The 24,010-nt window shown below is 38.2% G+C and overlaps 1 protein-coding gene across 2 annotated transcripts in view; it reads right to left on the bottom strand.

The window, feature by feature from the left end:
* Nucleotides 1-24,010, bottom strand: part of ncalda (neurocalcin delta a) — a 64,189-nt gene that overhangs the window by 13,619 nt on the left and 26,560 nt on the right. The window contains exon 1 of one of the 2 annotated variants that reach the window (XM_077208807.1): nucleotides 16,795-17,018. The exons of the other annotated variant lie outside the window; for it this stretch is intronic. The gene's annotated coding sequence lies outside the window, so the exon portion shown is untranslated. Of the gene's footprint in view, nucleotides 1-16,794; nucleotides 17,019-24,010 lie in introns of those variants that run through there. 2 annotated transcript variants of the gene reach the window in all.

The raw sequence follows: 24,010 nt of genomic DNA, 5'->3' as shown, positions 1-24,010 counted from the left end.
TTGGACTAATCAGACAACTGTTTTACTAAAGTTCTAGGCAGACGCAAACACACAAAACAATATACAATACAGTGTAAAATGTAAATACTTTTAAATGAGCCGAATGAATCGTGCACTAGAACTGAGGGGTAAAGGTTAGGGCAGAAGAGGAGATGGTATCACTGTTTGATTAGAAGCGAAGTCTAGCTCTTCAAACTTAAAGGGATACTTCAGCTCTGGGAAGATGAATGTGTATTTAATAGTGATCATTTATATAGTAGAAATGTGAAATTATTTTTGAAATTGAAGCATTCTAGAGTGAGAAAAGGCAGAAAATGTATTTTTTACTCATGTGGCTGAAAGACAACAACTCCCAGAATGCACTTGCTTTGCTCCCTAACCACGCCTACCGGTTACAGGCGGCAGTATCCGAAAAAAAATTCCACACATTCTCTAGGCTAATACATACTCTAGTAACAGTAAAGGTTTATAAAAAGAACCACAACCAATGTGAGTTATAACTTTTAATTAAAAATATAAAGAATATTAACACTTTTACACTCAAAGCTCTTCCAGAGCTTCAGCTGTTTCCTTATTCACAATATTGCCCGTCAGGAGGCTGGATATGTCCGTCTTATATCCTGGACAACACAGGTGGACAAAACAAGACGATTGCCTTTACTATGTCCCTCGCCTTGCAGGACCCATTCCATAAAGTGACGGTAGGCTGTTAGGCGTCGGCGATATTTTCTACAAAACAGTAACGTTAAGCACAACGTTAGCAATGCGAACTATTTGCACATACAGTATGCTAGCATAGTAAATATAACAACAACAGCTCAGCTGACTACGCGTGAAGAACATTGTGATAATGCCGAGAGTCCAAACTCCAAAAGTCCAAACTCTGTTCATTACGTCTTAGTAAAAAAAAGAAAAACAAACCAAATACTCACTTTACACTAAGCCGTCCATTTGTCCCTGCGGGCTTTGGCTGGCGTTTCCAATTTCGTCCAGAAGAAAATGACATCACTGAAATTCGCGACAGCAATAGGAGTCTCTATCTGTTTCCATAGGCGCACAGCGAGAGCACTGACACCACCAGTCCGCCCCAGCTGGAGTCTGGCCGGGCTCGAGTCAGGTCTTGCTCCCCTGCTGCAGCAGCTGCTCCGGCCGCCTCTTGTTCCTCCATCTCCCGAAACTGTTCGTCGCTGTATTGCGGCTCGTACAGGTAGCCGCGAGCATCAGATTCGCGCAACAGATCTTCGAAATCCCCTTCTGCTATTTCAACTTCAAAACTCGTAAATCGTGATTAGACTACTATACAAACTTTCTACACAGAGCAAGAGCCTGTTAGCTTAGCTTCAACAGAAAGATGGCTGACACTATCTTTACTTTCTGTGAGTGAGATCCCGCCCCATATGGGCTTGGTGAAAACATGCGGAACTAGCTACTAGTACTGGCTGTAGTTTTAAGCCTCTGGCCCAAAAATCCTCCGATGACGCAAAATGATGATTTTTGCGTCATCGGAGGATTTTTCCCAGACTAAAAATACATAAATCTCTCATATCAGGGGGATATGAGGGGGGGAAGCACGGTAATTCAAAAATACTACTGGTTTTCTACTGATGCAAAGCTTAATGCTAAATCCTGAAGTATCCCTTTAAGAACGCTTGTAGACCTGAAACTGCTTTTCTTAATGACCCACACAAGTACACTACATCCTGTCTTTGCTGTTTGGTATAATGTAGGTTAAGTCCTTATAGATGTAGTGCTTTCATAAAACTTGAAACTGAAAAAAAACCCTCCAAAAACCCTAAAGCTCACAGAAACAGACCAAAGAATGTCGTAGAAATTTCATCATGGAACATGTGCCGTGCAAAAAAGGTTTCAGTTTTCTGAAGTTTATAATCATTATTTTTCTCGAATCCAGTGTCTGCTGTCTGATTCGGCTTTATAAATTCACTCGTTTAGAAGCATCAGGCTACTGATATATATTAAGCTAGTAGTGCTGAAACAGCTGTGTTGTCAACCATTGGAACCATTTTGAATCATCCACTTATCAGTTGCTTTAGATTCTCTATGCCAATTTCAGATGAATACTTTTTTGAAAAAAACTATTCTGAACATAAATAATAGCTATTCCAAGTATGAATTTAAAAGGATTTGGGATATAATGCTAATATATTTATATTTTGATCACACAGAGGGTTCACACTTGGCAGGTTTGATTTCATTGAACGCTGTCATCGAAACCTTAGTATATGCACCATTAATGTTAGCCTTTTTAACATTAGACAAAATAGTTAGCGAAAGGAAACTAGGAAAAACAAGCAAGCAGGAGCACAGTACTGTACATCACAAGCTTTCATGTGTCTACTGTCCAATAGTTCTGCAAAATGCCATTCTACTTAAATGAGACTTTGTGTAACCAAAGTAATAGGCTGGCGTGCGACAATGACATGTAAAAACAAACATTGGTTTATTATTTTGCAAGCCAGTAGTATGGCTCCTTCACATCCAAGTTCTTGGCGCAATCAAAAGTCTGGCTTGTAAAACTAATCGACTAAATTGTAATCTGCTGATGACAATGCTTTAAAAATACCAAAAATCACCCAGAGATCTTTAAAATGTTTTCAAAGTTTCAAACACTTGGGACTGAAGCATTCTACCTTTAAACCTTTCAAATACATACACTAATAATACATAAGTCATATTAATACTTCTATTCAGCAAGGATACATTAAATGGGCAGTACAGACATTTACACAAAAATTAAGAATAAAATTACTAATTTAAAATGAATGTTCTTTTGAACCTCTTATATAAAAAATATCAACATTTCCAAAAAACAGCACAACCATTTTCACCTGTTATAAGAAATGTCACTTGAGAACCAAATCAGTATATTACAATGTTTCATACATTCACAATATTACTGTTTTTACTGTATTTCTATCAAATAGCCAACAAAAAATATGAGGGCAAAAGAGGCCTCTTTCAAAAAGATTTAAAAAAAATCTTGCCAACCCCAAACTGTAGAGATGACAAATGAGATTATTATTGCTTTTATATGTTTAATATTATACATGCATAGATACATGCATATATGAATTTCACAATATTCAGTTACTTCTTAAACTAGAAATGAAGGTTTGGTACTGACGTTTGTCTCACGGAACAAAGGAAGCTAAAATACATGAATCCCTTAAGGCAACCAGACACACCTTTTTTTGTGTGACTAATAATATTTGTACTTCATGCTATTTCAACATTGAACAAAGAACAAGATTAAAAGCAAATGGAAAGACTGGAATTAGAGGAGGACCAGAATCAGAACAAACAATTTGTTCTTTAACTACATATAAAAGCAGACAGGAACCAAATTCCCTATCGAATCACTGTGTGTCTGCCCAGGAACCTGGCCATTCAGTCTAATGATAGAGGCCATTAGCAGTAAACGCAGAACAAGTGTCACATGAGAGAGTCCAAACAAGAAGCCCCTGAGTTGAAGACTGAAACAGACTATTGTATGTCTCCAAATTCATATTTATAGTGCTATACGTGTTTAAACAATCTTTAACTGCCAACTGATAAGGGACAGATGCTAAGGTCACACTGCATTAGCTATTAGCTACATTAATCAATGTTATTTTTGTCATATGCTGAGAAATAGTTTTCAGCTAAGAGGTGTTATGGCTGACAGGCATTTATTAAGTATCCAGCATCAATGCTCCTGATTAAACTGAACATCAAATTAAAAAAAAAAGAGGACAGACTTGGGCTTAATTACAAAGCAGTTACCAATGCCGTCATGTACAATAACGAATCTCTGTGACCTCTTGCCATGTTGCCATGGAAACAGACACTCCATACAGCATTGGTTAGCAGAGAAAAAAAACAATAACTCAATGAGACTACAGATGTTTGCGTCTCCTGACGGAACAATGCTGCTCCAAGTGGATTTCCTTATAAAATTGGGATTCCAGCCATTCGGAGAGAGGAGACTAATGGTACGGGTTAAACAGAAAACTGTGAAACCAAGCCTGAAGTACTAAAATTACTAACACTAAAAAAAAAAAATTAAAGCTAAAAAGAAATATTTAAAAAAACAAGAAAATAATAAAAATGACAAAAGCACATGGACAACTTAAAGTAAATTTAAGCTGCAGGGCATTGGTAGAGACAACTGGTAGAAGTTTTCCCTTCTCGAAACCGTGTATAAGGCCACAATCATTCATATCGGCAGGTTGAAAGCAGATCTTCAAAAAAAATAAGGCCCTTGTTATGGGTGGTAATTTGCTAATGGCAGAGAAATTATTCTAATTAAGCTCTTGCTGAACAGTGTCTAAGAGGTTGATCTTTGATGTCCACAATTTCAGCCTATTGCCATGTTGTAATGACCCTGCACCTTTTGTCCAGTGAATCCATGACTTTTCCAGTTCTTCTTGATTACTGGTTAAGGATTTTATAGAGATTATTACAATTAAATACTTCAGAACTAAGCATAACCAGAAAACACATGACTAAGGGTGGGCGATATGACCAAATTCTTATTTCACGATATGAGAAATTCTATTTAATGATAACAATATATATGTAGTTAGAATAAGTGCAGTGATTGTGATTTAATAAAATAAAAAATACTAATAAGAAAGATGATATTACATAGTCTTCACTGTATGAATTAAATATAAATGTATTCTTATTAAAGGTAAAACTAGTTATTCAGTCAAGAGCAGTAGGTATATTAGGCTGCTGTCACTTTAAGATCAAATGCACGGCTCCATTATACTGATACACATCCAGTTTACGTCCAACTGTTTACTTTTACTAGAGACATAACCAGCTGTTAACATGAATACTCAACACGATGTGCATTTTGACATAATTGCGTGTGTATTCAACCATTTACGCGCAATAAGATGTGAAAGACAACTGAATTTGTGATCACATGCTGAGACGAGGCTTTTTGTGCACCCGTTACGCTGTGTCCTTCAGCACGTGCACCACATTGAGTTCTTTATTACTGCTTATTGTGCTTAACTCTTTTTAACATCAACTTTTTATATTCTTATTCATGCATTTAATCACTCTGAAGTGCAATAGTATTATATATTTACATACCCCGATATATAGCAAAATCTCTAACGATAGACATTTTATACTGTGGTAATATACAATATTTGTAGCAAGCAGGACGAGGCTGAGGGCCGTGAGAGAACATCTCACAGAGGAGCTTCGGAAGCATAAAAAGAGGAGCGACGACAGTGGACCAGGCCTGTACTCATTTATGTTGTTTTGTTAATGTGTGTGCTTTTACTTTTGTTTTGTGTTTGTTTATTTCATAATTAAAGTCTTTAAATATTCGCCGGTTCCCGCCTCCTTCCCTGAACAACATACCTTGTTACAGTATTCATCATACAACAGAGCAAACAGAGAGCAGAATGGATATATCAGAGAAGAATGTCTATGAAGTAAATGTATCAAATTAATAGAATGTCAAACAAAGTAAATATTTACGCCTATAGTCTATATAGCTGTTTTGCGCGAGCTGATAAGCGAAACGGGGAGTGGATTGAGCGCGCAGCGGCACATATACACAAACTTGTTGAGCGCACATCCCTTTTTCAGACATCGCTGAAAAGTTTGTAGTTCGGTCAGATATGGCAATAGCAAAGAAAGTCAAATGAGGAGCATATAGCTAAGATTATCTGACGGTAAAGAGAGAGAGCGCGCACTTCTGTTGCATGCTCTTGATTGTTGATCGTTCACTCAGCACATATGCATCATTTGAATTAAAACTAAAACTAGTATGTGCAAGTAAAACCATGAACTGTTGCGTGATTTATGTATAACGAGTGGTTCCCTACAGGAAGGTCGTACAGTAATCACATGGTTTTCTGTGCGCCCAGAATACTGCCTCTCAGATAGTGTGCGAACAGCCTATAAATCCGAGTGCTCTTTCATCTCTTGTGCTTTAATGGACAAATTCACACAAAATTATATCAAAATGCTGGTATAGGCAAGTATCCTTGTGAAACAGTCGGTTATGTCTTAAGTGAACGTAAACAGTTGAAAAGAAAACGCATGTGTACCAGTATGTTGAATATGTGCAGCTGTTAAAGTGACAGCAGCATAATAAACCAACTGCTGTCTTAGTCCTCAATGTTAATCTAACCACAAAAGACAGAAAAAACCCTCACTGCTCTTGACTGGTTTTGGCTTGCTGGAGCAGCTCTAAATATTCAACGTGTGATTAAATAAAATAAAATATGATAGAGCAATAATATAAAGAGTTTAAGTAACTGTAGCTCCAATAAAACATTTTAACAGGCATAATTAGGCATGAAAATAACTAGAAATATCTTTTAGCTCAGCCAACTAATTTTGATTCATATTATTTAGGTTTCTCTGCACAATATTTGTAAAAATTAAAAATGCAATGAAAATACAGGTATCGGCAAGACTAAAAATTAAAGAATCGGTATCGAACTCGTTCTGGAAAAAGTGGTATCGGTGGATCTCTAATTATTATCGAAGTTTAAAAATGAACAACAAATTAATATAATATAATAACAATATTCTCAATGATATGAGTAAAAATATAATATGTAATATAGTGCATAATGCATATATTTAACAAAACACTCCTCTCTGTAGTTAACTTTTCTAGCTAACTAACATACTACGGTTATTAAATGGCTTTCCTGAGGTAAATGTAACGTTACGAGACATTGTTTCAACTGTGAAAAGAGGTCAATAATACAGCTTGTAAACACTCACTGAGCGATTACATGAGACATTTCAGTAAGTTGTACTGTATATTTCAACATACCTTCTGATGTTCATTTGTGTTTATTTACTATTAACTAGTAAAGAGGAAAAGATGATCAGGTCACGTGCCGCGATCTGAGGCGCTACAGAGATCCGTCACATCTAGGGTGACCACCCGTCCCGCTTTGCGTTGTACCGCACAGCATTTTCACCCCTTTTCCTCCCTTGTCCTGCACGTCGCATATTAAGAAAATGTCCCGCATTTTCATCAGTCTGTTGGTTTTTAATTATCATATTAAGAAAATATGCATGCTTTCTTTTGCCTTTTTAAGAAAGCATTTTATAAATATTTTTTTGCAGCGTAGTTTTTCGCCTGTATTTAACGCTTCGTCAGAAGTACAAATACAACTGCCGTTTTTAAAATCCTATCCAATGGTTGAAAGGAAAGGAGTAAACAAGGTCACTAGTAGGTTGTGACGGCTGTCAATCAAAATGTGGAGCGGTGATTCATTCCATGGGTTCCCTGTCAGAAAACAAATGGATAATTCGGTAAATTAAAATTAAAATTTAACAGAATTTATCAAATTGTTGCCTGCTGTGGTCGTTTTAATTCACATCCTTTCTAAAAATATGGACGTTGTTGGTTTAATATATTCTTAATATTTAAGACTGTCAATGATCTAATTTCATGTTGTTTTATATTTTATTTGTTCATTATTTATTTTGTTGGATTTTAGTTGGACTTGGTCAGAACGGTTTCAAAAATAGTTATCTGCATGATGCTTGCTGCCTTCGGGCACAGTGATGTTGAATTTAAATGATATGTTAAATAAAGACATGTTATGTTACATATATACACATTTGGTTTGTTTGATGGTGGTCACCCTAGACACATGACATTTAGCAACAAATAAGAGATGCACCGATTGATCGGCTGGTGACTGGAATTAGCCGATTTTCACGTGATTTTCATGATTGGCGACCGGCCGGTCAGTCTGACATATTCCGATTTTATGCCGGTCATGTTTTTTTTCCCTTCTTTTGGTGTGCATGTTAATCAATGAATGCATTCACAGGAGCGTTGCATGAGCGTCAAGCAGGAGCGTCGCTTGATCAATGGTAAAGCGGGAGTTTCAGCGCCGACGCCGCCGAGTCTATTTTTGCTGCGCTGCTCACGCTCAATTAAAGTTAGAGCACACTTTTGATGGACAAAATAAATGTGATTTCACATAAAAAGTGCCCAAAATGCACAGAATTTGCATGTCTGGTGTGTTTTAACAAGAACTATAGTAAGCTATGTCAGAAGAGAAAATGAAGACTCAAAAACAGAGAATTTACCCATTTAAACTTTTTATTATTTCCCAATCCTCGAGCTTACCTCTCTGCACCATGTAAAAGCGGTGACAGTGAGCGCTTGTTTAGTCTGGCTGGACATGTGGCACAGCGAGAAGAAACAGACTATCTGGTGAAAGTAGAAATGCTTCTGTTTGCGAAGAAAAACTTGACATTGATGTACAAGTGATTGCAATAGGCCTGTGTGTGTGTTTTGAGAAATATCTTTATACTGTAAGGCTATATTTATTTTATTTTTATTTGTTATTTATATATTATTGCCATTACCCGTTTTCATACAGATGTTTAGTTTGCTAAATAGATTTTTTTTTTTGGATATTGGATGTGAAAAGAAGGAAACCGTTCTTCCATAACACTGCACTTTATATGTGTGTGAATTTCCCACACCAGGAGTATATAGTTCTGTTTTGTGCAAAAGGTTCTATTAAAGAAAAGATAGAAAATAAATATTTGTGCTTGCTGTAAAGTGGTTAGAAAAAATGACATCGGAACCGGCTAAAATCAGTATCGGCAGGCCAAACTCAATGAAAAATTGGAAATCGGACTAGAAAATTGTAATCTCTACAACAAATACAATTGACAGAACTTGAAAGCAAAGCTTTGTTTCATACAAAAATAACCTGCTCTGTCTTGTCTGTCGATGTCAGAGTCCTCTTTGCGATTTTTCACTGCACTAGAAAATGGATGTGTGGCATGAAATCAGTGTCAATTGCGTGAGGCTCACACTGAATGCGTGAGAGATAACAGCCTTGCAATGATCGTGGGAACCTCAAACTACAGAGAACTAACAAATAACTAACTCTTTGTAGCAGATATTAGTAATTTTTCTAAATATCTTATCTGCTGATATGAACAGAACTTTAAGCCTAAAAACAGTGATGTCTGATTTGTGTGGTCACAAGGAATCTAAAATGCAGAGGTTAAAGAGGAAACAGTCCTCTCCTAAAAGGAAGCAATTTCGTGTTCCACAGAATATTTGGTTTTCCTCCTGAATTGTCTGGACGACATAATCCAGAGCATCAGAGATGATCTGTTGTGATAGCAACCTTAATGGTGTAGTCACAAACTCTTCTAGCTTTTCAAATCATTCACTGTGCTCACATTGGTCCACCGTCACTGCACAGAGAAATAGATGGTAAAGGAACATGGTTCAACAGTTTCAATCTCTTCTGCATGGTTTATTTCACTTTGTCCAGTGCCACTCATATGTCTCGTAAGAGTTTACGCATATTCAGATAACATTTATAGATTGAACAGCATAAAATAAATGAACAATGAAAATCGATACCTGAAATGACTTGATGGAATCCTACATGTAATATGAATGACATTGCAAATAAGGTTTTAGCAGTTTAATTATTTAGCTAAATGATCTCTCTCTTTATCAGCAATGTCTGCAAAATCATGCCAGGACAACCTGTAAGACAACATACAGGTATAACCTCAAGATCTTTTGCAGAAGAAGAATCATCTAGTTCTGTGGATGAAATGTGTAACAAGGACTCTCCCATTCAGTCACAGTTCTGTCCAGTAGTGCATGCCTTGTCCTCATTACCCATGGCACTCGACACACAACCAGTCTAAACAAGGAGCCTGGCTGCATTTCCTTCCATAAGTATTTATATAATTGCTCAAGGTCAGTTAAAAAAATGAAAGACTGTGAGACCACATTTGAGAAAAGGGAACAGAAACCAAGGATCCAGCCTAAAGAATGACTAATATAAATGATAACAGGCATTCAATGTTGGCAATAAATTAAAGAATAGCACAGGAGAATAAAGTTTCCCACAGAGATTGAGAACCAAGAAAACAAACAGAATGACTATTAACACTTCCAAGAAGCACTTCATAAATAGTGCAAATAAAGGAGGAACTCAACAGTATCCATTTCCAAGTTTTCTGAAAAACATATTTTTAGCACATGGCAGTGCATTTGATGTGAGAAGTACCAGAAATATGGTGCTAATAAAGGTACAATTTAATCATTTCAGTTTTCTCTAATTTAAGCCACTAACTTTGAAGACAAAGAAAAAAAAAGGTACATATCTTGCGACGGACTTAAAGCTATAAAATTACATTCATATAAACTACAGCATCTTTACAGAAACGTACAAAATGTATTGGGGGGGGGGGGGGGCTGGAAGCAGTGTGCAACACTCATGAGTGTAACAAAACAAGAACAGCTGTGTGCAGCTCTCAGCATGGTCGAGGATATTTTCTGACATGCGGAGCCCTGCAGAGAATGAGCTGGACACAAACAAGGCAAAAAAAATGACTCCTATTTATTTCAAACTGAGAGCAAATCCTTTCATAATGCAGTTTTTTTTGGTCCTGAGACACTTTCAGCAACAGAAAGAAAATCGAAATGGAAACAGCAGACATACAGACAAAGTTCATCATATCTACTCAAATACAAGCAGACAGAAATCTACAAAACCTGAAGATTATTCTAATCCCAAGTGCAAAAACTCATTCCAGAACCTTTTGCTAATGCGTGATATTATTTGTGATAAGACTTAGTAAAGACCACCGATACCCCTTTACCACTGACACTGTTCTGGTGCGGGTTCCTGGCCTTTGTCCGTTCTCGAACCATTTCCATTGCAGAAAAGGGGATTCTGGGCTGGAAAGATTGGTTCAACTCTGGCACTAAAAACCTGCTGGTCTTGAATGGAGCCGAGAAGAAGGGGGGTGGGTAGAAATACTGGCAAATTGAGAAACGTAATAACGGCACTATATTGCTTATTAATCAAAATATATAAAACTATGCGTGCAAGAGAGACCCTGGGCCCTATCATACACCCGACGCAATGCGTGACAACGCAAGTGTTTTTAGCTAGTTTCAGCCTGACACAGTTATCATTTTCACGTCCTGCGCCACGTTGTTTAAATAGCAAATGCATTTGCGCCCATCTGTGAGCCCATGGGCGTGTTGTTCTGAAAACGAGGTGTGTTCAGGCACATTGTTGGCGCATTGCTATTTTTAGGCAACTGAAAAAGACTGCGCCATTGACCAACTGAAACCAAAAGTCAATGGCGCTGTATTTTTTTGTGATTTAAAGGACGCATTAGTAATATGAGGCTATAGTCAGGTGCACAATGCGCATACACTCTGCTTATTGCACACACGGACGCACAGCAGCACACAAATATTAAAAATAAAAGGATTATAAAGTAAAAGATTATTATGGTGTACATAAAGTTATTGCTTGTCCCATAGATGGTCTGCTTGCATACTTTTACCTTGCGTATGAGCAGATCTGTTTCCTCTCTAGAGAAGCGTTTAGTCTTTCCGCTTGCAAATTACGCCATGCAAAAAGCGAATCCGCCATGGTGCGAACGCAACTGTTTAGTTTATTGCACGTTACGCCCCAAAACACACCCATTACTCATTAAGAGAATAGGGACAACCCTTTTAGACCATTTTTCCCATCATTAAACTAGCAAAAGTGGATTCGGACACGCCCCAAGTGCACTTGCACTGTGTGCTTTAGACCATACGCTTAGATCGTTAAAATAGGGCCCCCAGTCTGCGAAAGAGCGAGTGAACTGTGTAGAAACCTTGCCGGTTTGCGACACGCTCCAGTTCACCAGGCCGAGAACAGGCTCTGGCTCTAGAACTAGGGCTGCACAATTTGGGGAATAAGTCATATTGCGATTATTGAGGTCAATTTTGCGATTGCGATATAATAAACAAATGGTTTCAGGAGTCATATGCTTGGTTCTCAAGGAAAATGCACACACAGATTAGTGATAATGCTGAAATGTGTATTTCTCAACTCAAACTAGCAACAACAACTAAATGATTGACAACATCTATAATGATCAATAAGCGATTGATGTCTGGATAAAAATGCCCCCCACCCCCACACACAATTTTGAACATTAATTATAGCCATCCAAAATTACAGTGATTTCGTCATTACCATTGAAAGCAATGAATTTTTATTTAAAACATTTATTAGGCTTCAAAAAATAAAAACTTACTGTCTAACAGGTAGGGCATTGAATATCAGAAATTTTATAAAGTTATCAAATAGCCTGTGCTGCATAAATTTTAATCCTTATTAAAGTTACAAAAGTTCTTTAGTCAAGAGCACTGAGTGTTTTCTCTGTTCCCTTTGTTCTTTGATTAACTTTAACGACAGAGATAATTAGTGGCTACTGTGTACTGTCCCTTTAAGACCAGCCGCTGCTGACAGAGACGCGGATCTCACTCGCGCCTCATTCTCTCACGAGTCACAACTCTTTATGTTCATCATAAGACTGCTCTTATGTTACGAAGATACTCGACAAAAAGACATTTTGGCATAATTGTGTGTGTTATTGTTCGTTCAAGCGAGAAAAAGAACTGTATTCTGGCGTGCTGTCTTGTGCGCACGCATAATACTGGCGCACGTCTTTCTGTGAGTCACAGTCAGGACATTCACAGGCAGCGCGCTCTTTTTTGTCCTTTGTCGTGCATTAATGGATTAAAAGTATTTGCATGAATAAGAGCGGGATCATGTAGCACTAGCCAAATGATGACAAAAATTAACAGATGATGCGTTAATAGCCCTAATTTGTTTAGGTTATTTCAAATAAAATTGCAGCATTTTGCGTCATATCACATAGGCTTGACATCGCGATCGCGATATGATTAATCGTGCAGCACTATCTAGAACGCAAACCATTGTGGGCGAAAAGGGGTATTTGTATACTATGCAAGTACAATAGGGGTCGACGGATTATCGGCGCCGATATTAAGCATTTTTTATGGTTATCAGTATCGGCCATTTTCAAAACCGACTTGCCGATAAAATTATTACATTTTTAAATGCGCTATATTTGGCTCTGACACAGCCAGCTCTGTCGGAACTCACCACTCTGTAGACTAGACCAATGTCCCCGTCCATCTGATTTGTTTGGAGTCACGATTCGGGCCAATCAACGCGGAAAGCTGAAGGCACTGAAAGTTTTGCACTTTCACACCGAAAGCACTTGCTGACTGAAGCTGCTTCACTAATCACGCATCAGTTGTCTCACAAAGTTAAGGCAGCAGCAGACTTTGCTGAAGTAGCAATAAATTACTACACTGAAATCGCAAAACACCTCAATATAATAGGGCCCTGTGATTTCCGCGATGCAGAAAACAGACGGAATCGCGGAATCCAGTCGGAATAAAAACGGAATTTACTGAATAAAGCGGAATGTCACTGAATTTGTCAACTTTTTGATTAATTAATAAAAAGCAGGTCAGTACAAATCAAATTTCGAAACCACAAAAAGACTATTTAAATCCAGCGTCTCTAAATGAATGGCGCAGACACGAGATTTCATTTACCACACACACGTGTGACATTTGCACTGTTTTCAGCCTCAGCCGCATCATTATATTGAGGACATGATTGCATATACATCATCTCCAGAGCCGCTTAGTCACTTCATGAGCTTTTTAATGCTTCAACTGAGAAAGTTATCGTCATATCATAAACACAGAAACTCAGGGAGCTTTCACACTTGGTTCGATTGCATGTTCCGAACCCGAGTTCGATTGCTCCCCCCTCTTCCTGCCACCGATGGACTGTGTTCACATTATATTATTTGTATCCGAACCGCGGTACGCTTGTTTCAACAAGCTGCAGCTGGCGCGTAATCGTGTTGCTTGGTAACCGCCGCCGCTATGAATAAAAAGGCGTCAAAATGGATAGAATTGCTCGCGTCACATTTGTTCTTTTTTTTTAACCTTTGGTTTTGTTTTCAAAGAAAAGATACAGAAACACACTTGGGTCTGTCTGCCGCAAAAGTACTAAAATCGTTCCAAAGACATCTGGCTGTCAGCCGAAGACAATTTTTGCGGAAGCAAGCATAAATCATTTCTCTGCTTGCAGTGCATCAATCCCGCTTTTTTTTAAGGTAAATGTATACACACACACACACGCACTGACGACTGTCCTGTCGACCACATTATACGTATAACATTATACGTCATCAATAGCAGTTCACTTCCGCGGTTTGGTTCGATTGCGTTCATATCAGCAGCGAACCGTACTGGAGTTCACATGAACCGTACCCCAGACCACCTTTTTAAGCGGACCCGAGTACGGTTCGCGGGTGCGCACCCGAGTTCGGAAGACAGCGTTCACATCAAACGAACCGAACTCTGACGACATTCGAACCCGGGTGCGCACCAAAAGTGCTAGTGTGAAAGCCCCCTCAAAGATCTCCACGGCAACCCGTCAAAATAAAAGTTCAGGTTTTCATAGGGCCCTAAAAAGTATTTGTCAAAACCCTTTGTTATTCTTAATTTTGACATTAACTTACATTTAAACAACAGAAATAGGCTATATATCGGTTTAAAATATCAGTTATCGGTCTACTTGATCTGTAATAATCGGTATCGGCCCTGAAAATCACATATCGGTCGACCCCTAAAGTACAATACGTCAATTCTATTCAATACACTTCATTACGCCAATATGATCTTTCACTTTAAAGAAAGTCAAAGGTGTGATTAAAAAAATAAATAAGTGATTAAGTGAATTAAGCCCAGGAGCCGCCATCATTGGGGAACATAAACAGCGCGATGAATCAATGCATTTCACAAAAATCGACTAATTTGCGTCGTTCCATCCCTACTTTGGATGAAAAGTAAAAAGGCCTGTTCACACCAAGGCAAATGTTCAGTGCAAACATTTGGTGCGATAATTTAATTTAAACAAACGGCTGTTAATGCGCCTGTTCAGAATGACAAATATTTACATGCTGTTAACAGTTTTTCTTTTTTTACTGAGGCATGTTCCATTGCACTGCAAATAAAACTGGCCAACCAATGACATAAAAACTTCGACTTGGTGTTGCTCACAAACAGACAAAGTGATATTAGCCCCTTTCACACAGTCTTTACTAGCAAATTACCTGTAAATTTCAGTTGAAAGATCATGTGCGAATAGGACCTTTTTTTGTGTCAATAAAATATCATTAAAGAATTAAAAAAGAAAATGTTTGACAGATAGTGAAACTAAAGTGCTTCTTATCCAGGTAAATAAAGACGGAACGTAGCTGCTTGTGTTAACAGCACATTTGTGTATTTACTGGAAAATCAATCTTGCAATTTTATTGGAGTTTGCCGGCTTTAATGGGTAAATAGAGAGGAAGAATCCAGATTGCATGCGACAATTAGTTTCATGTCAAAAATTTGTCTTGGTGTGAAAAAAACTTAACTATGTTTTTTGAGCACTTGCAACAGAAGATTTCAGTTAGTTCAGAGGCTCCTGAAATGGGAAAATTTGTGTTACTTCGTTTTCATCTTGAAAATTAAAGCGTGCTTCAGTAAATAGTAGCGTAGGTTTGAGATACATGCATTATGGCATTAAGTGCTCATCAGACTGATACTGACGGTGAGAATGCTATTAAAACTGCACTTAGAGGCTTGATAATGGAAAAAAAAATCATGTTCACTTGGCACTCTGTGTATTTAAGTCATTTAATAGATACACACAACACACAAGCAGCACCTACACACTGCTCAAACACACACAGATAAACGCTGTAATAACAGACAGGGCTGATAACACACAATAGCAGTGGTTGCAGCGAGGATAATCTCCTCCCACACACGTGGGCTGTGCTGAACAAGCTGCAAGCAGCGTCTCTCATCCCTACTGCCAGCAGGCCTCCAACGCAGAAGTGTGTTTGTCTTTGGTGCCATGTGTTTCTGAACTACCAGTAGGCCGTGTGCGCACGAGTGTCTGTGTACAGGAAATACTGTCACATCACTACAGGGACCCGATAACATCTAATAACCAATATGTCTTGGTAGCAGAAGTCGAGCAGAGCATTGAGACGCTTCGAGTCTGTCCCTCATGTGGGTCGTGGTAAATTAGCTAGTGATGTATATGAAGATTCTTCCATTAGGAATAGAAGGAATCTTTTACTTTAATGAAAGTGTGAAAAGCACTGTCTTCTAGAAAGCTTTTTTCTTGGGGTTTAAAGTGATAAAATATTTTTGAATAAAGCCAACCGTTGAGACCACTCAAAACTCCAGCAATTAACAATAACGGTTTTCTTCCTGCCATAGATCACCCTCCACCCACGCTCAATGCGACAGGGGGGATGGGGCTATTCTGGTATTCAGTGCAAGTGCATCTCCTCAGAGAGAGCATTCTTTACACACACGCTCACCCACATGCATGAGTTAAGCGAGCAGTGAAAGTGTGGGGGAAGGTGAAAATGAAAAAGTTGGGGAAGAGGAAACATTTGGAAACATTATGCAAGCTTCCTCATCTCTCCTCCTTTCCCATGAGGCTCTGTAATGTAGCTGTTTCTGCTATGACAAAATTCAGAGCTGGTGGTGGAGCGGTAAGTAATCTCCCTCCAATTCATTTAACCCGTCCACAAATATGAAGAGATGGATAGGATATGAAATGGCAGGGAAACATTGGAGGACAATGATCTGTGTGTGAGGGGAGTTTATCGAGTGAATGACTACATCTTAACTACATCTTTCTCCTATTCATAGATCCCCAATGCGCCGTAAAGCGTGTGAAGGAGTGAGCCAGCATGCAACAGCTGTGCACGAATAATCACACTGACATCTTGCATAACTCAACCAATAAAATCTCACTAGTTCTGTGACATCACATACTCAAAATAATCCTTAAAACCATTGGACATTGCTACAAAAGAAAAATAAGGAGTAGGACTTACCTCTTTTTCTATTTCTATTTTTCCCCTGCAATCCACTGCCTTCAACAGTCCATAACCCGGCTATTTACACCTGCCGACGACGATGATGATGATGATAGTGGTAACAGACAGTGAAAAGAGACAACCAAGACTAAGACTAACCGTGTCAATTCAACAAGTCCTTAAGATTCTTCGAAGCCCTATGCAGTCAAGAGTGGACCAAACTCTGGCAGCGTCCCTCCCCCGGTGACGTCAACAGCCAATCACGTGAGTGCATAAAAAGCAGAAGCGAGCTAGTGTTGCCCTGGCAACAGGCAGACAGTTCTATAGTGATTTCAATAGGTCATCTGTCAGAGCTGCAGTGAAAGAGACCCTCACAAAACCACAGTCTAATCTTGCAGTCATGAGCGAGTGTTGTAGAAGAAAAGCTTCAGTGAGTGTGGACAGGAAGCTGCATCGAACGATGAAAGAGAAACCACATGAAGTGTGCAACAATTTGCAAAACGAGAATACGCAAAAAATTCTCAGACTGTTGCAGAGTTCCCAACGGTTTCAGACATGCTTTTCTCGGTCATGACAGGAACAGTGGCTGGTGCTGAGTCAATGGTTCCCATGAGACTTTGAATCCAGATTATAAACATTCTTTGGTAATCAGAACCACAGAGGAAGGCAGAACATAAACAGACTTCAACTCCATGATGTCAACATTACAATCCCAGTGTGATCAAACTGCCTGAATTAGGGATGCACCGATACCATTTTTTCAGAACCGATCCCAAAATTTCTGAGTATCGACCAATACTGATCCGATACCAGTGCAGTTTTTTTTAAATCAAGTAGAATTTGATTAATTTTGATTATTTTTGATCAAACTCTGTCTTGAACTGTTAATCACTCTTTTGTGTGTTAAACACAATCTACTTAATACAGACAACTTCATTATAAAGATAAACAACAAATAAATAAAAATATGATCATTATCTATGACAAAAATTCTATTATGAACTAGATTAGTGGATAACTCGGCAGTAAAATGTAGTCGAGAAAAATCACGAGTGCACAATAATTGTATAAAATCCGAACATTTAGTGAAAAAAACATTATTTTGTGGGGAACAAATAAGAAACAATAAGTGTAGCACTAAATCTGGTAAAACGTTACACATTGCTCTTTGTATTGTTGTAAAATATATTCATGAAAAACAAGATATTTTTTAAATGTATAACACAGCTGTTTAATTAGGGAGCAACATATGATAGATGGGACAGAACAAGAAAGGCTATTAATAATCTTTCATTGCGCAAAAGTATAAATATTATGAAAGATTCCAATACAGTGCGGCACAAAGCGCTTATGCGCATCCCGAGTGCAGAATGATGCGCTTGAAGCAACACGGAGTCACAGCGCGCAGCAATTCGAGTCTGCATTGAAAAGTTCAAAGCACAAAGGAAAGACATATCCATGCATAGTGTATTATACAGTATCTATCTATGCAATCGCTTATTGAGCCTTTTCTTTTAACAGTTTTAATTTCAGTTACTGTGCGAGTGAAGAAGAATTATAGTGCTCTCCAGTGTTGTGATCTAACAGACACACGGTAGAAAGTAACATGATTACGTTACAGCAATACAGTCCAGCAAGATAAAGTCATTTTATGCAAAACCATTGGGCTTTATCAACAGATCAAGTACAATAATAGTAACATTGAATCATCTTGATGAAACTCTCTCCATGTTGACTGTCGTAACCGAACACAACGTGCTGTTTGAACGCTGAATGGGGAATGACTGACAGCCGCAGCGGAGGGAAAAGCTTATGTGAACTTGAATTTAATGACTTAAATATTCATTTCTATCTCACATTATACTATAGAATGGCTTCAGAACACTTATAATATAGTGCACGAAAACTTTATGGTGCTTTATGCTTTTGTGGGGCTTAACAATAACACAATAGTATACGCACAATATCAGATTTGGATCGGCCTCGTCTGACCGATACCCGATCCGGCCAAGAATGGCAGTATCGGAGCCGATACCGATTCGGAGTATCGGATCGGTCCATCACTGGCGTGAATGGACTTTTTTTTTTGCTTTTGTGTGATGCAATGACACTGTCAGTATTGTCATCAAATTCCTTAAACTGAAAGTGAACCTTGAAATGTCATCAAAATTCCTTAAACTGAAAGTGAACCTTGAAATGGTTAAAGTTCAGCTCAGAATCAATAGTTGTAAATTGATAAAACTGAGCAATCGAGTGCAGCCCAGGCTGGACACAACAATAGGCAGTTTAAAGCACTTTTGAATGCCAGAAACAGTTTATTTAAGGCTCAAATACAAGGAAGGATTTGGATAACACACAAATGTCACACAAATGATATAATTCATTTTAATTACATTTTAGCGCTTTCTTTTAACTATTTTCCCGGCAAAAAAGTTGAGAGCCAACGCCAGCATTCATGGCCCCCAGAATATTGTTGCATGAATATCTGAACATACAATATATTAAAAGAAAGAACAGACCCTTTTGTTTAAAAAAAACTGTTTTATTCTAGCATAATGAATTCTTTTTTTATCAACACTTGAATCTGGTTAAGTTTCATAAAAAGCAACATTTTGTGCAAAAAGTGTTTTTTCAAAAACTACATCCAGATCGGATTCTGAACGATGATCAAAACATAGATGGAGTAGATGGAGTCCATCAACACCCTCAAAGCTTCACAGTCCTATAGCTTGTCCTGGTTCGACATTTCATTCGGTAACGTTAGGTAGTTTTGATTTATATGCGGTTTAATGTTGATGGTCGCGTTGTTTTACATATGGATCTGCTTACTGCTATCGCTTGTTTCTGTTTCTCCTGTGTTTTTAATCCAAAGATTCTGTACTATTTCAGAAGATGCATCATGAACTACCATGTCAGTGGCGGGGAAGCATGTCTCATAAATGACTGGGAAAAAAGTAAAAAAACAACAACACGTGTTTGCAGAGGTTCTAATATTATGGGCTCATTTGAATGATCTCTCCAAGGGCCAGAGACAAACCCATGGGCCAGGCCTATCTGGGTGTGTAATTTCTTTGCCTTGAGTGGCACCAAACAAAATTGCGCAAAAATAATTACCTCTTCCAGTGCTTGGACAAACAAGAGTTTGGATGCTGGTCCAAACTCATGTCATTGACGGATCAAGCAATGCAAACAATAAGGAATACTTAAATAGAAACAGAGCCACAGTGTTTAATTGAACCAGTGTGTGTGCTGTGTGCTGGAGCTAAGAAGTTCTCCCAAACTTGAATTAGGGGAAGATTTGCAGGATTTAGAAACTGAAATTGCTTTTTAGATGAGAGTAGTGTAAAAATAATGTGCTCTAGTCATAAAACACTTTTTTCACTCTAATCAACATTCAGGGATGAAACCCGATTAAACTCTAGCATTAGGTTGTCAGCATATGTGTGGTTTCCCTTTCAACATAACTTTGAAAAACAGGCAGCACATTATTCTATTTGTCTCTTCCAGAAACATAAAAGATTCTGTGGGCTGCACTGGCCTAGCAGAAAAGGGAGTGAGTCCTGGTCTCTGCATTCCCTTACAGACAGCGGAAAGAGAAGTACAGGGGTCTCTGGGTCACTATTCCAGGGTGAACCCGCCCACTCTCCAGCCCAAGAGCGTGGAAAAATCGGCTTTCACCCAAGGGGTCTAATTTGAATACCATCTGCTGGATAGTCGAATAGAGGTAACCAAGCCTCTAAAATGAGGCAAGAAAGGATGACAACAGAAAAAGGGCAAGGTCAGGAAATAAGAGCACCACAGGGGGAGAGATTTGGCACAGAGAGAAAGGGGGAGCTTCCCCCGAAGAGTTGAGGGGTAGAGTAGGGGGAGAGGATGCTTGAGGAAAACGGATGTTTGCACAAGACCATACAAGGAAAAATAAGATGCCAAATAAAATAGGAACATGGATTAAAATGCTCGAGGCGAGCAGAATAAAAGAGACTTGTTTGGGGTAGGGTGGACTGACAGACAGCCAGTCTCAAATTATACTTCAAACTATGAACTTCTGTGACAACATGTCCCATGCATAAATGTGATAAAAGAGATCCTGTCATTAAGCTTTAAAGGGATAGTTCACCCAAAAATGAAAATTCTGTCAGTATTTACTCACCCTCCTGTTGTTGTTCCAACCCCGTAAGACCTTCGTTCATCTTCGGAACACGAATTAAGATATTTTTGATGAAATCTGAGAGCTGGATCACTCCTCCATACTAGTCCATAGGCTTCTAAGGCTTCTTGAAACTTGCCAGCCCCGAAAAGTTATTCAAGACATCGTTAAAATAGTCCAAGTGACTACAGTGGCTCAATCTTAAGTTTATCAAACGACAAGAATACTTTTTGTGCGCAAAAACAAACAAAAACTACGACTTTATTTCAACTATTCATTTCCTTCTCTGTGGGCCTCGAGTCAGTTCACTAGTGTAACAGCGTAACCTTCTGTTGTTGTACGTCACACGCATCACACACATGACCAGCGTCAGCCAATAGTGAGCCTACGTGTGACGTAGCTCAACGTAATCATACTAAGTTAACTGATTAGAGGCCAACAGAGAAGGAAATGAATAGTTGAAATAAAGTCGTTATTTTTGTTTGTTTTTGCGCACAATAAGTATTCTCGTCGCTTGATAAACTTAAGATTGAGCCACTGTAGTCATTCGGACTATTTTAAAGATGTCTTTAATGACTTTTCGGGGCTGGCAAGTTTCAATCCCTTAGAAGCCTATGGACTAGTATGGAGGAGTGATCCAGCTCTCAGATTTAATCAAAAATATCTTAATTCGTGTTCCGAAGATGTACGAAGGTCTTACGTAGGGCTGTCGCGATAACCGCAATATTGCAGTACCGCGCTACTGACAGGCCAACCGCAGAGAAACGCAAGTAACCGCAGCAACCGCGAACCGCGTTTTCTTTTTTCATAAGGCAACCCTTCGTAGTTCGTACCATGTGTATTGAATGTTAAATAAGTTAATAATGATAACAAGACTGTTTATCATGGTGATTTGTACAGAGGATTCGTGGATTTGGACTTAAGCCTAAACAGACAGTGAATGTGTTCGACTGAGCGCGTGCGATTACCTGCGTCTGTCTTTGAAGTCAAGTCATGTATATTCGTGAAAAGGTTGCCGTTTCCAAGGAAAGCGAAATATTTGTCGTAGGCTATCATCCTTTTAACGTGTAAGGGTATTTACCATGAATGGCGTCAGCGCTGGTCAGCATTACACAGCGCGAGGAAGCCGTGGGGGGAAAGCTGCGAGTCACGCATTGAATCAATGCCATTGGTCTCTATTAAGTGAAGCATTGCTTCAGCTTTGCCCAAAAGTGAAGCATTGCTGGCCAGCTGAGCCTTGAAAAGTGGAGCTCAAAGTTAAAAAAATAATTAACACCTTGTTTCATTACATCTATCATTTAACTCTCTGATGGTCTTCAAAAAAAAATCACACTCGTGGTCTTCGGGGTCTATTGGACCCCAGACAACAACATTTAATTTTTTTAAAACAAATATAATTTTACTCGGTTCATTAATGTTTTTACTCAACATTTGTGCAGTTTTTGTAGAATTTATGATTTTTAAAAAATTTCTATAAATAAATAAATATTTAATTAAATAGGATTTTTACAAAAAAAACTGCATTTTAGTGTTAAATAAGCTTTATAAAAGACCCAGATTTCTAACTTTCTTTCCTGGGGATACCATGGATAATTTTACAAGGTTTAATGAAAGATTTTTGCCCATTTTTTGGAAAATACAGGTTAAAATTTGTAATAAATCACTTTAACCACTAGATGGCTATAGAGCTCCATTATATGCTATTTGCTATTTGAATTACTGAAAGATATAGTTTCTAAAGTTGGATTCAGTTGGATTCATATCTAAATATTATAAAATCACAATTATAACAAAAATAAAATAATTTGTCAAAATTTTGAATTTTTTGTACTGAAAAAACACAGCACACACAAAAACAACAACAGTGAAGTGCCAAACCTGCAGACAGGGTTGGAGCAAACACAGGGTGTTTGTGTGTGTACATTTTATTTTTATTTTTATGTGTACAGTGTCACCAATTTATTTTTGAGGTGGTTCTTCATTTTGTATGATTTTATTTGACAAATTATAAGACTTTTTATAGCCTTACAAATGTATTTCTGTGTGTGTGTGTGTTTGTGTGTGTGTGTGTGTGTGTGTGTGTGTGTGTGTGTGTGTGTGTGTGTGTGTGTGTGTGTGTGTGTGTGCGTGCGCGCACATTTTCAATGCGTCTAAGTGTTACCAATTTATTTTTCTGGTGGTTCTGCATTTTAGATTATTTTATTTTACAAATGATAAGAGAACAGTTTTATAGTCTGTATGTATTCCTGTATAAATGTATTCCTCTTTATGTGTGTGTTTGTGTGTGTGTGTGCGCCTGTGGTGAGCATGATAATTTTGGATTGTGGATGTTTTTTGCATTGTTGGAAGTGTGCCACTTTATTTCTGTCATTTCTGTCTATGTGTTCTACGTTGTTTCTGATTTTGATGATGTTATTTTGTCTATTTTGATTGTGGGGTCCAATAGACCCCGAAGACCACGAGTGTGACTATTTTTGTCACGCCAAGATAAAAACAGATATCATAATTATTATTTTTTTTTTTGTAGATCTAGAAAGTGTTCAGAGCCATAGAAAGTTTCAAACCATTTGGACAAAGAGAATTTTTTTTTTAATTTGAGCAAAAGTCATTTGGGGTCCAATAGACCCCGAAGACCATCATAGGGTTAAGGAATCATTTTTTTTGAACGTTTTTGTTGAATGAAAGGTTTAATGACTCACTCAAAGACAGTCCGTTGGCATAACAACTGCGCGCTGAGTGACAGTCTTTCAATGCGCAGAGACGCTGTTTAGTTTCGGTTACATTGGTTACATTGTTTTTGTGTATGCTGACCACATCATAACACGTATTTATATAGCAAATAAATATAAATAAATAAATGGCGGTAAAACCGCATATCGCGCTATTGAGCCACTCAAAATTACCGCAAGGGAAATTCCTTCACCGCGACAGCCCTAGTCTTACGGGGTTGGAACAACATGAGGGTAAGTAAATACTTACAGAATTTTCATTTTTGGGTGAACTAACCTTTTAAGAATTATAAAAAGTGACCATGAAAATAACACATTTAGCTAGGGATGCACCGATCCGATACTCAGGATCGGTATC

This window comes from Siphateles boraxobius, unplaced genomic scaffold (genome assembly GCF_051911475.1).
Source record: "Siphateles boraxobius isolate OS27281-9 unplaced genomic scaffold, OSU_SipBor_1 12, whole genome shotgun sequence".
NCBI lineage: Eukaryota > Metazoa > Chordata > Actinopteri > Cypriniformes > Leuciscidae > Siphateles > Siphateles boraxobius.
Note: the sequence above shows the minus strand (reverse complement) of the source record. Positions and strands in the feature narration are given on the sequence as shown.